The 11,976-nt window shown below is 40.6% G+C and overlaps 1 protein-coding gene across 4 annotated transcripts in view; it reads right to left on the reverse strand.

Moving 5' to 3' along the window:
* The window catches only part of stambpl1 (STAM binding protein-like 1), a 62,468-nt gene extending 53,324 nt beyond the window's left edge, over positions 1–9,144 (reverse strand). The window contains exon 1 of one of the 4 annotated variants that reach the window (XM_043712409.2): positions 8,958–9,144. The gene's annotated coding sequence lies outside the window, so the exon portion shown is untranslated. Of the gene's footprint in view, positions 1–7,729; positions 7,953–8,020; positions 8,157–8,672; positions 8,697–8,957 lie in introns of those variants that run through there. The other 3 variants (XM_043712414.2, XM_043712410.2, XM_043712411.2) reach the window with 3 other exon arrangements.
* Between the last annotated feature and the right edge of the window lie 2,832 nt (positions 9,145–11,976).

The following is an 11,976-nucleotide window of genomic DNA, read 5'->3' on the forward strand; positions in this document are numbered from 1 at the left end:
GTCCCACTTGACTCATATTCCGCTAAACCTTTCGTATTCATATACCCATCCAGATGCCTTTTAAATGTTGTAATTGCATCATCCTCCACCACTTCCTGTGGCAGCTCATTCCATACACGCACCACCCTCTGCATAAAAATGCATTCTCTCAGGTCCTTTTTATATCTGTCTCCTCTCACCTTAAACCACCCTAGGAAAAAGACCTTGGCTATTCACCTTATCCATGCTCCGCAAAATTTTATAAACCTCTATAAGGTTCCACCTCAGTCTCTTATGCTCCAGGGAAAGTAGCCCCAGTCTATTCAACCTCTCCCTATAGCTCAAACCCTCCAGTCCTGTAAGTCTTTTCTGTACCCTCTCGAGTTTAATAACATCCTTCCCAAAGAAGGGTGAATTCTATGTAGTATTCTAAAAATAGCCTCACCAATGTCCTGCCACAATATGACATTCACCTCCCATACTCAATGTTCTGACCAATGAAGGCAAGATTGCCAAATGCCTTCTGCACCACCCTATCTACCTGCAGTTCCATTTTCATGGAACTATGCACCTGTACCCTAGGTCTCTTTGTTTAGCAACACTCCCCAGAGACCTATCATTAACTGTATAAGGTCCTGTTCGACTCTGAAATAATCTTCTTCGCTGTCCACTACACCACCCATTTTGTTGTCATCTGTTTCTAACCATCCTTCTGTATTCACATCCAAATCATTTAAAAAATGAGAAAAAGCAGTGGACCTAGCACCGATCCTTTCAGCACCTCACTGGTCACAGACCTCCAGTCCGAGAAGCAACTCCCTACCACTACCTCTGTCTCCTACATTCAACCTAATTTTGTATCCAACTGGCTAGCTCTCCTGGATCCTATGTGATCTAACCTTACTAACCAGTCTATCAGGTGGAACCCTGTCAAACCTTTTGATGAAGTTCATAAAGACAAGCTATCAAGACCAGGGGACTTATTGTTCCCCCTACCCCCTCCGTTAGTTAGTAAAATACTGCTTCTCCAGCGATGGGTAATGCAACCAATTCTTCTATTCTTTCGTATGAATGGGATGTTTGAAGTATCTTCCACTGTCAAGACTGATGCAAAATATCTGCTTAACCCCTCTGCCACTTCCTTGTTCCCCAGAACTATCTCCTCAGATTCATTTTCTAAGGGGCATATGTTCACTCTGACCTCTCTCTTCCTTTTTCTATCATATCCGCATGTGTTAAACAATACCCTCAACTCACCTGCCTGACTCACAAGATTCCCTGCATTAAAATAAAACCCTTTAACCGTGCCAGGTTCCCTTGTGGCTTAATTGAAAAGTACGTTCTGCCTGTCGGACAGACTTGGCTTTCCATCTGCATTTGTCTGTGGATCACCCACTGCTGTATCTCCACTCCATATTCCAGTCCCTTGCCAAGTTAGCTTAAACCACCATACCCCCACCCCCATCAACAGCAGTAGCAAACCCAAACCCAACCCCACGGTAATGCTGACCTATTACACATTCATTCTAGTCTGAGTAGTTTGTGACAACTAAATGGCTTGCTCAGCCAGTTCAGAGCTGCACCCCTCAGAAACTGGAAGTGAATGTGTTGGTACGATGTCAGCACACCCTTCAGCATGTGCAGACTCTTGGTGGGCCTGTGGGGAATGTTGTTCAAGTTGACAGTAAAGATTCCCAGACCCACCACCTTCAGCTGCTTCATTAATGACTTTCCCTCCACTTTAAAGTCACATGGGGATGTCCACTGATAACTACATAATATTCAGCAGCATTCACATCTCCTTAAACACTGAAGCAGACGGTGAACAAACAAAGCAAGTCCTGTCTTGGCCTGCCAACATTCACGCCACACAAGTGCCAGACCATGACCACCTCCACTAAGAGATAATCTAATGATCTCCACATGAACCTCAACAGCATTACCATGATTGATTCCCCTGTTATCAACATCCAGCGAGTTACTTTGATCAGAAACTGAACTAAATCAGCCATATACATACTGCAGCTAAAAGTGCAGATCAGAGTCTGGGGTTGCTCACCTCCTGACTCCCCAAAGCCCGTCCACCATTCACACGACACAAATGATGGAATACTCTCCAATTGCCTGGGTGACAGCAGCTCCAACAGTACTCAAGAGGCCCAACATCCAGAACAAAGCAGCCCGTTTGTTCAGCAATTCATCCACTACCTTAAACATTAACTTCTGCCTTGGCTGATGTATGGCAGCAATATTGGGTACCATTCACAAGATGCACTTAGTAATTCCTTCATTAGCTCTGAGGGTCCATCAACAGCACCTTCCATATTCCTGTCCTATACCACCTGGAAAACAAGGGCAGCTGATGTATAGGAATCACAGAATCATTACGGGGCAGATGCATGCCATTTGATCCATTGTATCTGCACAGTCTCTCCAAATGAAATTCATAGTTAAAGCCAATCTCCTGGTCTTCCCCATAACCTTGCACATTATTTGAATAAAACCAATCAGCTAAGAATAAATGATCTAATGCCACCACCTGCAATCTCCTCCCAAAGCCAAAAATCATCCTGATTTGGAAATATGTCACTGCTTTTTCAATGTCACTGGGTAAAATGCTAGATTTCCTAGAAGTACTACGGGTGTATTACACCGTATGCACTGTATTGGTTCAAGAAAACAGCTCACCACCACCTTCTCAAGGGCAATTAGGGATGGGTCATACATACTAGCCTGATCAGCGATGTCCACATCTTATGAAACAATAAAAAGAATGTGTTGGGCTGTGTCATCATTGAGGAGGAACATTGAGGAGCTCCCTCATCAAATTCATTGTTCTCAACTATTCATAGCTGGATGTGACAGAACTGCAGGGCTATGACCTGATTCATTAGCTTTGAAATCACTTAGCCCTCTTGCATTTCCACTACGATTTAGCTTACATGTTTTATCCTGCATTACAGCTTCACTATCTTAACACTTCATTTTTTAAGTATGTGTTATGTTGTTCCTGAGGTAAAAACAATGACTGCAGATGCTGGAAACCAGATTCTGGATTAATGGTGCTGGGAGAGCACAGCAGTTTAGGCTCCTTGGATGCTGCCTGAACTGCTGTGCTCTTCCAGCACCACTAATCCAGAATTATGTTGTTCCTGGCACATTCTCTTGCACTTTTGCTGGAACCATGGTTGACCCTCTAGCATGATGGCAATGGTAGAGTGTTGGATAGGTCAAATATAGAACTACAAATATAGAACTACAGGTCAAATATAGAACTACAGATTGTGACTACATGCTGATGACCAAAAGGGCCTTGTGGATGATCAGTTTTGAGTTGCTAGGTCTGTTCGATATCAATCCCTCTTTCCACAGCCATGCCGTACAATATGCTGGAGGGTGCCCTCAATGTGAAGACCTGACTTTATCTCCACAGGACTATGCGATGGTCACTGCTACCAATACCAACATGGACAAAGGCAACAGCTATGACACATAGATTCGAGAGGGCAAGCTCAAGTACGTTCTTCCCTCTTATTGGTTGTCTCAACTCCAGTCATTGTTTTCTTCATTTCTTGGAGAACTTTTTCTTTCATATTCTCAAATCCCAAATTAAAAATACTGATAGTGTAAAAACAACAATGACGTAGTTCGACAAAATCACCGAGAACAGGAAGTAGTATGTCTTGGGGATCTTAAAGAACTGTCATTTACATAACACCCAACTGGAAGTCCCAAAGTGCAGCCTATTAATTACTTTAGTAGTCACAGCACTAGGTAGATCATTCCCTGGAACAAAAAAATGTATATATGGTAGAGAGTCAGCAGTGATCATGGAAATCAAAAGGATGTAAAATGGGCCACTGACTTCCTCTCACTTACTTAACACTGTCACACAATGTCAAGATCTCACCATTTTGCTTTGAAGACCTAGCAACTAACGTGGGCACTGCAAATTCCAAAAGCAGCAAATGACTGAACAGACAATCAATATTCCTCCTGATGCTGATTGTGTGAGGAAAGTTGATCCAGATAATGCAGGGACCTCTCCTACCTTTCAAATATCACCACAAGAACCATCACATCCACCAGGGCAGACAGATGGGGATGCATTTAGCAACTAAAACAGAGCATCTTTGGCAATGCAGGAATCCCCACAATTACTCTGACATGCCAGGCTAAATATTGTGCTTAAATCCATAAATGGGGCTTGAGCCTATCACTGTCAGCTCAGGCAAGTGTCAACAGTGATCAATATTGTAGCGTATTGTGAACAAGCAAGTAGTTACCTTAAAAAAAGGACCAAAAATTGTCAAACTTATCCATATGCAGCTTCACAATGATAGCTCTCTTGTTCCAATCTTAATGTTGCCAATAAAAAGGAACTAAATGGCCTGTCTGAAGTTATGCAAGCAATAACAAAAAACACAAAGATCTTTCGATTTTAAAAAGGTGTGATTCTCACCAGCGTACAGATAAGAATAAGAGATACCATTGTAAGTATGGACATTCATTTCTGTGAAACCACTGAATACAGCACCCTGAGGCTATGTACATTTTCTATGACCAGTATAAATACTCAGGTTATAAAGGAATATACTTGATTGAACAATCTCAAATGACTTTAGCAGACTTGGTTATTTTAGTAATAATAGTAGTTACAGTAAAACCTACACAAGTGCTAATATAACTACCTGTGAATTCTACAGAGCTTATACAATTTAAAACCAAAGTTGCTCACCATCTTTATCAAACACTTCAGAATACTTACCTACTTATTTTACATGAACAATTAATCACTGTTTGAATAATAATTCTTAGATAATTCAGTCCATTATAATTTACTGTATAGTTTTTTCTCATATTGCAAAGACTGTCTCATTATGTATTTTCAATTTGTGTCTTCTGCTCACCAACTCTTTATAGAATCAAACTTTCTCACTATTGTGAAAAGTCTATTCAATTTACAAACAACTTTCTTTGTTTTAATGAGTTGCAACATGTCCATTCAACATCAACCCACAGAAGTTAAAGGTCCAAATCATTTTCCAATTTCAGCCAGGATAGGATTTGGGCATTAGAAATGACACAGCATCTCTAAAATAGATAATGGAAAATTCACAATTGGAGTCTATGCTCATTATTTACGTTCGATGGTCCATTGAAAAGTTCACTTGATCGGTAAGAAGGAAGATAAGGAGCTAAGAAATAGGAACAGGACAAACCAATTCAGTTATTAGGCCTGCTCGATCTTTCAACCCAATTAAAGTCTGATCTTTTGCGTTAACTCTACTTTCCTGCTCACTCCCTTGATTTCCAGAGTTTACAAAAACCTATCAATCTCAGCCCTAAATACCTCTAACCATAAGCTGTAGGAGCAGGCAAAGGATCTGGGTGGGTTACTCTTCAGAAGGTCGGTGTGGACTTGTTGGGCCAAAGGGCCTGTTTCCACCTGTAGGGAATCTAATCTAATTTAATCATTCAGCTCAGCACGTCTGCTCTGGCATGCAATGAGATCATGACTGATCTGATCATCCTCAACTCCATTTCCTGCCTTTTCACTATAACTCTTGATGCCTTACTAGAGTCAGAGAGTCAAAATGTGTCCATCCCATCCTTGAGTATATGTAAAGACTCAGCCTTTACAGCCCCTTGCAGATTTAACATCCTCTGAGAGAAGAAAATCCATCTCTTATATCTGCCCACCCTAAGATTATGTCCTCTGATTGGAGACCCTACCATACGGGGAAATATCCTTTCCATATCTACCCTATTAAGTGCCTGAAGAACACATTGAAGTATCACAACTGTCTAGGGTAGAAAATTTGGAAGATTCACAAACCTCTGAGCGAAATAATTCACTCAGGCTGCACAAATACAACCTGAGGGTGATTGCACCTTATATTTAAGTAAGGTTCTCCAACTCTAACAGGTATATCATTCCTGTATGTATTTCTTCATACATAATAGGTCATCAAATACAGCCGTCTATTACAGTGTCTAAGACCTCTCTCTTCACATACTCAATCTAGCTTTCTCACTTACTGATGAGTCATGTGGTTGGTTACATCATTATGGTTCACATAATTTAATCAAGATTTAATGAACCTCATTACACTAGTTTGCCCACTTACTTAACCCATCTTCGCAGCCTGGTTGGGTTCTCTTTACAGCTTACATTTCCATGTGGAGATCTGATGATCTGCATGCAAAACAGTTTGTTGACACTCACTCTATGGATTCACACACATAAAAAGGCCACTTGAGGGAGAAACTACTACATCACCAGCACTATATCACCAAAGGGTTAATGCCTCCAAGAGAAATGGGGCGATAATAGGGATCATAAGAAAAACTCACTGAATAGGAACAAGCTTAACAAGATCAGATTAATATCCTGTAGGAACGGGATGGAGGTGGCACAATAAGCTTTTCACAAATGGCTTACAGAGCAGGGTAACCATGAGCAAGTAAGATAGTACCTAATGCCAGTCTACCAGCTTCCCACTCTGAACTTCTTCATCCATGTCCTTAGATTTCTGTTTTAAGAACGGTATTTGTTTGCAGGAAGTAGACTTGCAGAAGAGGTGAATTGCAAATTGGACCTTAAAATTCTGGTACAAAAACAGAAATTGCTGGAAAAAAACTCAGCAGATCTGGCAGCGTCTGTGGGGTGAAATCAGATGCTTCAGGTCCAGTGACCTTTCTTCAGAACATTAAAATACTGGTCCCTTACTGTTTTCTAAAGCATCTCGCATAAAATAATACATAAAGCTGATCTTAGCGATTTTTAAAATAGAATTCTATAGAATCCCTGCAGTGTGGAAACAGGCCAACAAGTCCACACAGACCTCTGAAGAGTAACTCACCCAGACCCATTTCTCCACCCTATTATCCTATATTTACCTATATGCTGGGGAAGTTTAAATTAATTATCTGCAGGATCATGTACTTATTGTTTTTTTAAACTGTCAATTTATATGTCACATGGTATATGAAATAGCAAATATACATAACTTCCCATGCACTTAGCACACTTTCAATTGTTGTAATAGCCTTAAAGCAGTCTGCAAGTAATATTTCAGCTACCATAATGCAAAATGTTAACACAAATGCATTATAAGCATGGATACTTTTTTTGAAACTGGGTAGGAAAACAAGGTTAGTGTAGCATTTTGAGGGTCTGCATTTGCAATAAAATAGTCCAAAACCTAATTCCCACTGGATTATGGAGAAAGCTGAGAGTAGTTCACAGGTCAGCACAACATCGAGGGTCAAAGGGCCTGTTCTGCGCTGTATTGTTCTATGTTCTATGAAAGCCTGCCTAGACAAATAAATCAAGTTTAAAGTACATTTTATTAATTCAAATTAGTAATTCGAATTAGAACTATTCATATTTTGAAATTATCAAAAGTCTTGTGGTCTACAGATTGTATCTCACATGGAATTGAACCAACAAATTTATTTGCAGGGAATGCATTTCCATTCTGACGGAGGGTCACTCGACGCAAAACATTAACTTCTGATTTCTCTCCACAGATGCTGCCAGACCTGCTGAACTTTTCCAGCAATTTCTGTTTTAGTTTCTGATTACAGCTTGCAGTTCATTGATCGATAGAATCCCTACAGTGTGGCCTTCAGCCCAACAAGTTAATTTTGTTTTTTTTTTAGAAAATACATTTCCACTGCCTTGTTCCTTTACAACATTGTCCACAATCTAACATTATACTCACTTTAGAGCGTTGGTACTTACTGTTTAAGAATCCATTTGATTAATTCAATGCGGGGCTATTTCTGACAGAGCCAAAGTGCAAAATGCCACCACTCCCTTGCAAGCAGAATTTGAAACCAATCTACCGCACTCTTTCCTTTGCAGGCCTTTGGTTTTTTCTTAAAAGATCTGCCTCAACGACAATGCACCTGCATTGTTACTGACATGCATCAATGTCAAAGTTTCACACACGCACGTAACACTTCACTGAATTAAATAAAGTGCATGTTTCTGCCACATAACCGAGGTGAAATCTTGTTCCCTCTTACTTACGGTGCAGTGCTGAAAAACTGTCTTGCACACGAGGTAGCCAACCTTCAACAATCAGCCTAAACACAATAGATTTCATCTATAAACAAGACACAGGGAAAACCAGAGTGACGCACGTTTGCCACTCCTCTTGGGCAGCTCTCCAGAAACAAAAGGTCATCCCATACTTCACAGTGATTCCTTCAAAAAACTTACTGCTCCCTTACAGTTCCAGGCCGGAACTCTCCAGGAGAGATGCAGCAATCTGAACAGAAAGCTCGCAGTAACACACTCGAAATGTCTGTCAAAGTCGAAGAAATCACCGAGGATCTTCAACAGTGTAAAATTTACAACAGTTCCTGCTCGACATCACGTGGTGTTGGTAGTACCCTTCCTAAACCTGCCCATTGACTGAGACCATGAAATGGACATCCCGGAGGATCAGCAACCACGTATAACGCAACTCTCTCACAACTTAGACCCACACTTATTATAACAATTAAAATTGCTGAAATAAATGGATTTCGCACGCATTTAAAATGCACTGGATAAACACGGTCTTTGAATCAGATCGCGGTTAGATGGGGAACCTCCTGCTACACACTCAACACGATGGGTTACTCGAGATTGACTTTTCCCATTTCAGGGGGTAAAGGTATATGAAAGTTTAACCTACAATCCAGTGCCAGCGAGCTTCTTCAACTGCTCACTAACAATGCAGACATAATCTGAAATACTTCCTTTTACACAGTCATTCATCTGTACTTGATCAACACTCCTCATACGTTTGAGCCAAACTTAACATGTTCCTCAAAAAGATCACTTGTGGGATTGTTTAAAGACTGCTTCCTTCAAAAGGATGTTTCCCTGTAATATATCTGCCACCCTCCCCCCATGATCTGAAGCTGCTCTCACACTTTAACCCGCCTGCAGATTGGATGGAGGACAGATCTGACCTTACCTCTCAGAGCCGAGCGGCAGCAGCAGCGGGGAAATCAGCCAGGCCGAGCCGGCACTATTCAGCGGTTCCACAGAGCGGATGATTCGGGAGCTGCTGGAAGTCGCTGCCTCGTCAGCAGCTCCATTGTATCCTCTCCACAAAGGCAGGGCTCGATCGGCTGCGGCTGGAGCCCAGTGCCCGCTCCCTCAATCACAGGGGCCGTCCTTCAACAACAGGGCAGCCGCACAGTGGCAGCTCCAGGGAGGAGGAGGGGAGAGTATGCTGAGAAATTGCCTTCGGATTTATCATACTCCACACAACAAAAACTAACATCACACACTCACAAACTCCTCAACGCAAAGCCAAGACAGAAATACAACTTACTCCCTAAACTCAAATATCACACACTCCCTAAAACCCAAATATCACACACTTCATGAACTCAAACATCACACACTCCCTAAAACTAAAATATCACACATTCCCTATGACCCTAAAATCCAATACCACACAATCCCTAAACCTCAAATATCACACATTCCCTAAAACTCTAATATTACATTCCCTAAAATATGATACATTCCCTAAAACCAAATATCAAACAATCCCTAAACCCAAATATCAAACACTCCCCAAACCCAAATATAACACACTCACTAAAACCCAATATCACACACACCCTAAACCTCAAATATCACACATTCCCTAAAACCCAAATATCACACTCTCCCTAAAACCCAAATATCACACACTCCCTAAATCTCAAATATCACACATTCCCGAAAACTCAAATATCACACACTCCCTCAACCAAATATCACACACTCGCTAAAACTCAAATATCACACACCCCCTAAAACCCAAATATCACACTCTCCCTAAATCTCAAATATCACACATTCCCGAAAACTCAAATATCACACATTCCCGAAAACTCAAATATCACACACCCCCTAAACACAAATATCACACACTCCCTAAATCCAAATATCACACACTCCCCAAACCCAATATCACACACTCACTAAACCCAAACATCACACACTCCCTAAATCTCAAATATCACAGATTTCCTAAAACTCAAATATCACATACACCCTAAACCCAAATATGACACACTCTCTAAACCCAAATATGATACATTCCCTAAAACCAAATATCAAACACTCCCTAAACCCAAATAAAACACACTCACTAAAACCCAATATCACACACACCCTAAACCTCAAATATCACACATTCCCTAAACCCAAATATCACACACTCCGTAAAACCCAATATCACACACTCCCTAAACCTCAAATATCACACATTCCCTAAACCCCAAATATCACACACTCCCTAAACCCAAATATCACACACACCCTAAACCCAATATTACACACTCCCTAAACCTCAAATATCACACACTCCCTAAAACCCAAATATTACATACACCATAAAACCCAAATATCACACTCTCCCTAAAACCCAATATCACACACTCCCTAAACCTCAAATATCTCACATTTCCTAAAACCCAAATATCACACACTCCCTAAAACCCAAATATCACATACACCATAAAACCCAAATATCACACTCTCCCTAAAACCCAATATCACACACTCCCAAAACCTCAAATATCTCACATTTCCTAAAACCCAAATATCACACACTCCCTAAAACCCAAACATCACCCACTCCCTAAATCTCAAATATCACAGATGCCCTAAAACTAAAATATCTCATACTCCCTAAACCCAAATATGACACACTCCCTAAACCCAAATATGATACATTCCCTAAAACCAAATATCAAACACTCCCTAAACCCAAATATAACATACTCACTAAAACCCAAATATCGCACACTCCCTAAAACCCAATACCACACATTCCCTAAACCTCAAATAACACACATTCCCTAAAACCCTAATATTACACACTCCCTAAAACCCAAACATCACACACTCCCTAAATCTCAAATATCACAGATTCCCTAAAACTCAAATATCACATACTCCCTAAACCCAAATATGACACACTCCCTAAACCCAAATATGGTACATTCCCTAAAACCAAATATCAAACACTCCCTAAACCCAAATATCATACACTCCCTAAACCCAAATATCATACACTCCCTAAAACCCAATACCACACAATCCCTAAACCTCAAATATCACACATTCCCTAAAACTCTAATATTACACACACCCTAAAACTCAAATATCACACGATCCCTAAATCTCAAATATCACACACTCCCTAAATCTCAAATATCACACATTCCTAAAACCCAAATATCACACACTCCCTAAAACCCTAATATCACACACTCCCTAAACCCAAATATCACACACTCTCCGAACCCAATAACAGACTCGCCCTAAATATCACACATTCCCTAAAACCCAATTATCACACACTCCCTAAACCCAAATACGACACACTCCCTAAACCCAAATATGATACATTCCCTAAAACCAAATATCAAACACTCCCCAAACCCAAATATAACACTCACTAAAACCCAATATCACACACACCCTAAACCTCAAATATCACACATTCCCTAAAACCCAAATATCACACACTCCCTCAACCAAATATCACACACTCGCTAAAACTCAAATATCACATACACCCTAAAACCCAAATATCACACTCTCCCTAAAACCAAATATCAAACACTCCCTAAACCCAAATATCATACACTCCCTAAACCCAAATATCATACACTCCCTAAAACCCAATACCACACAATCCCTAAACCTCAAATATCACACATTCCCTAAAACTCTAATATTATACACACCCTAAAACTCAAATATCACACGATCCCTAAATCTCAAATATCACACACTCCCTAAATCTCAAATATCACACATTCCTAAACCTCAAATATCACACACTCCCTAAAACCCTAATATCACACACTCCCTAAACCCAAATATCACACACTCTCCGAACCCAATAACAGACTCGCCCTAAATATCACACATTCCCTAAAACCCAATTATCACACACTCCCTAAACCCAAATACGACACACTCCC

This window comes from Chiloscyllium plagiosum, unplaced genomic scaffold, assembly GCF_037043375.1.
Source record: "Chiloscyllium plagiosum isolate Xiang-an unplaced genomic scaffold, Cpla_swu_hap1 HiC_scaffold_22, whole genome shotgun sequence".
Classification (NCBI taxonomy): domain Eukaryota; kingdom Metazoa; phylum Chordata; class Chondrichthyes; order Orectolobiformes; family Hemiscylliidae; genus Chiloscyllium; species Chiloscyllium plagiosum.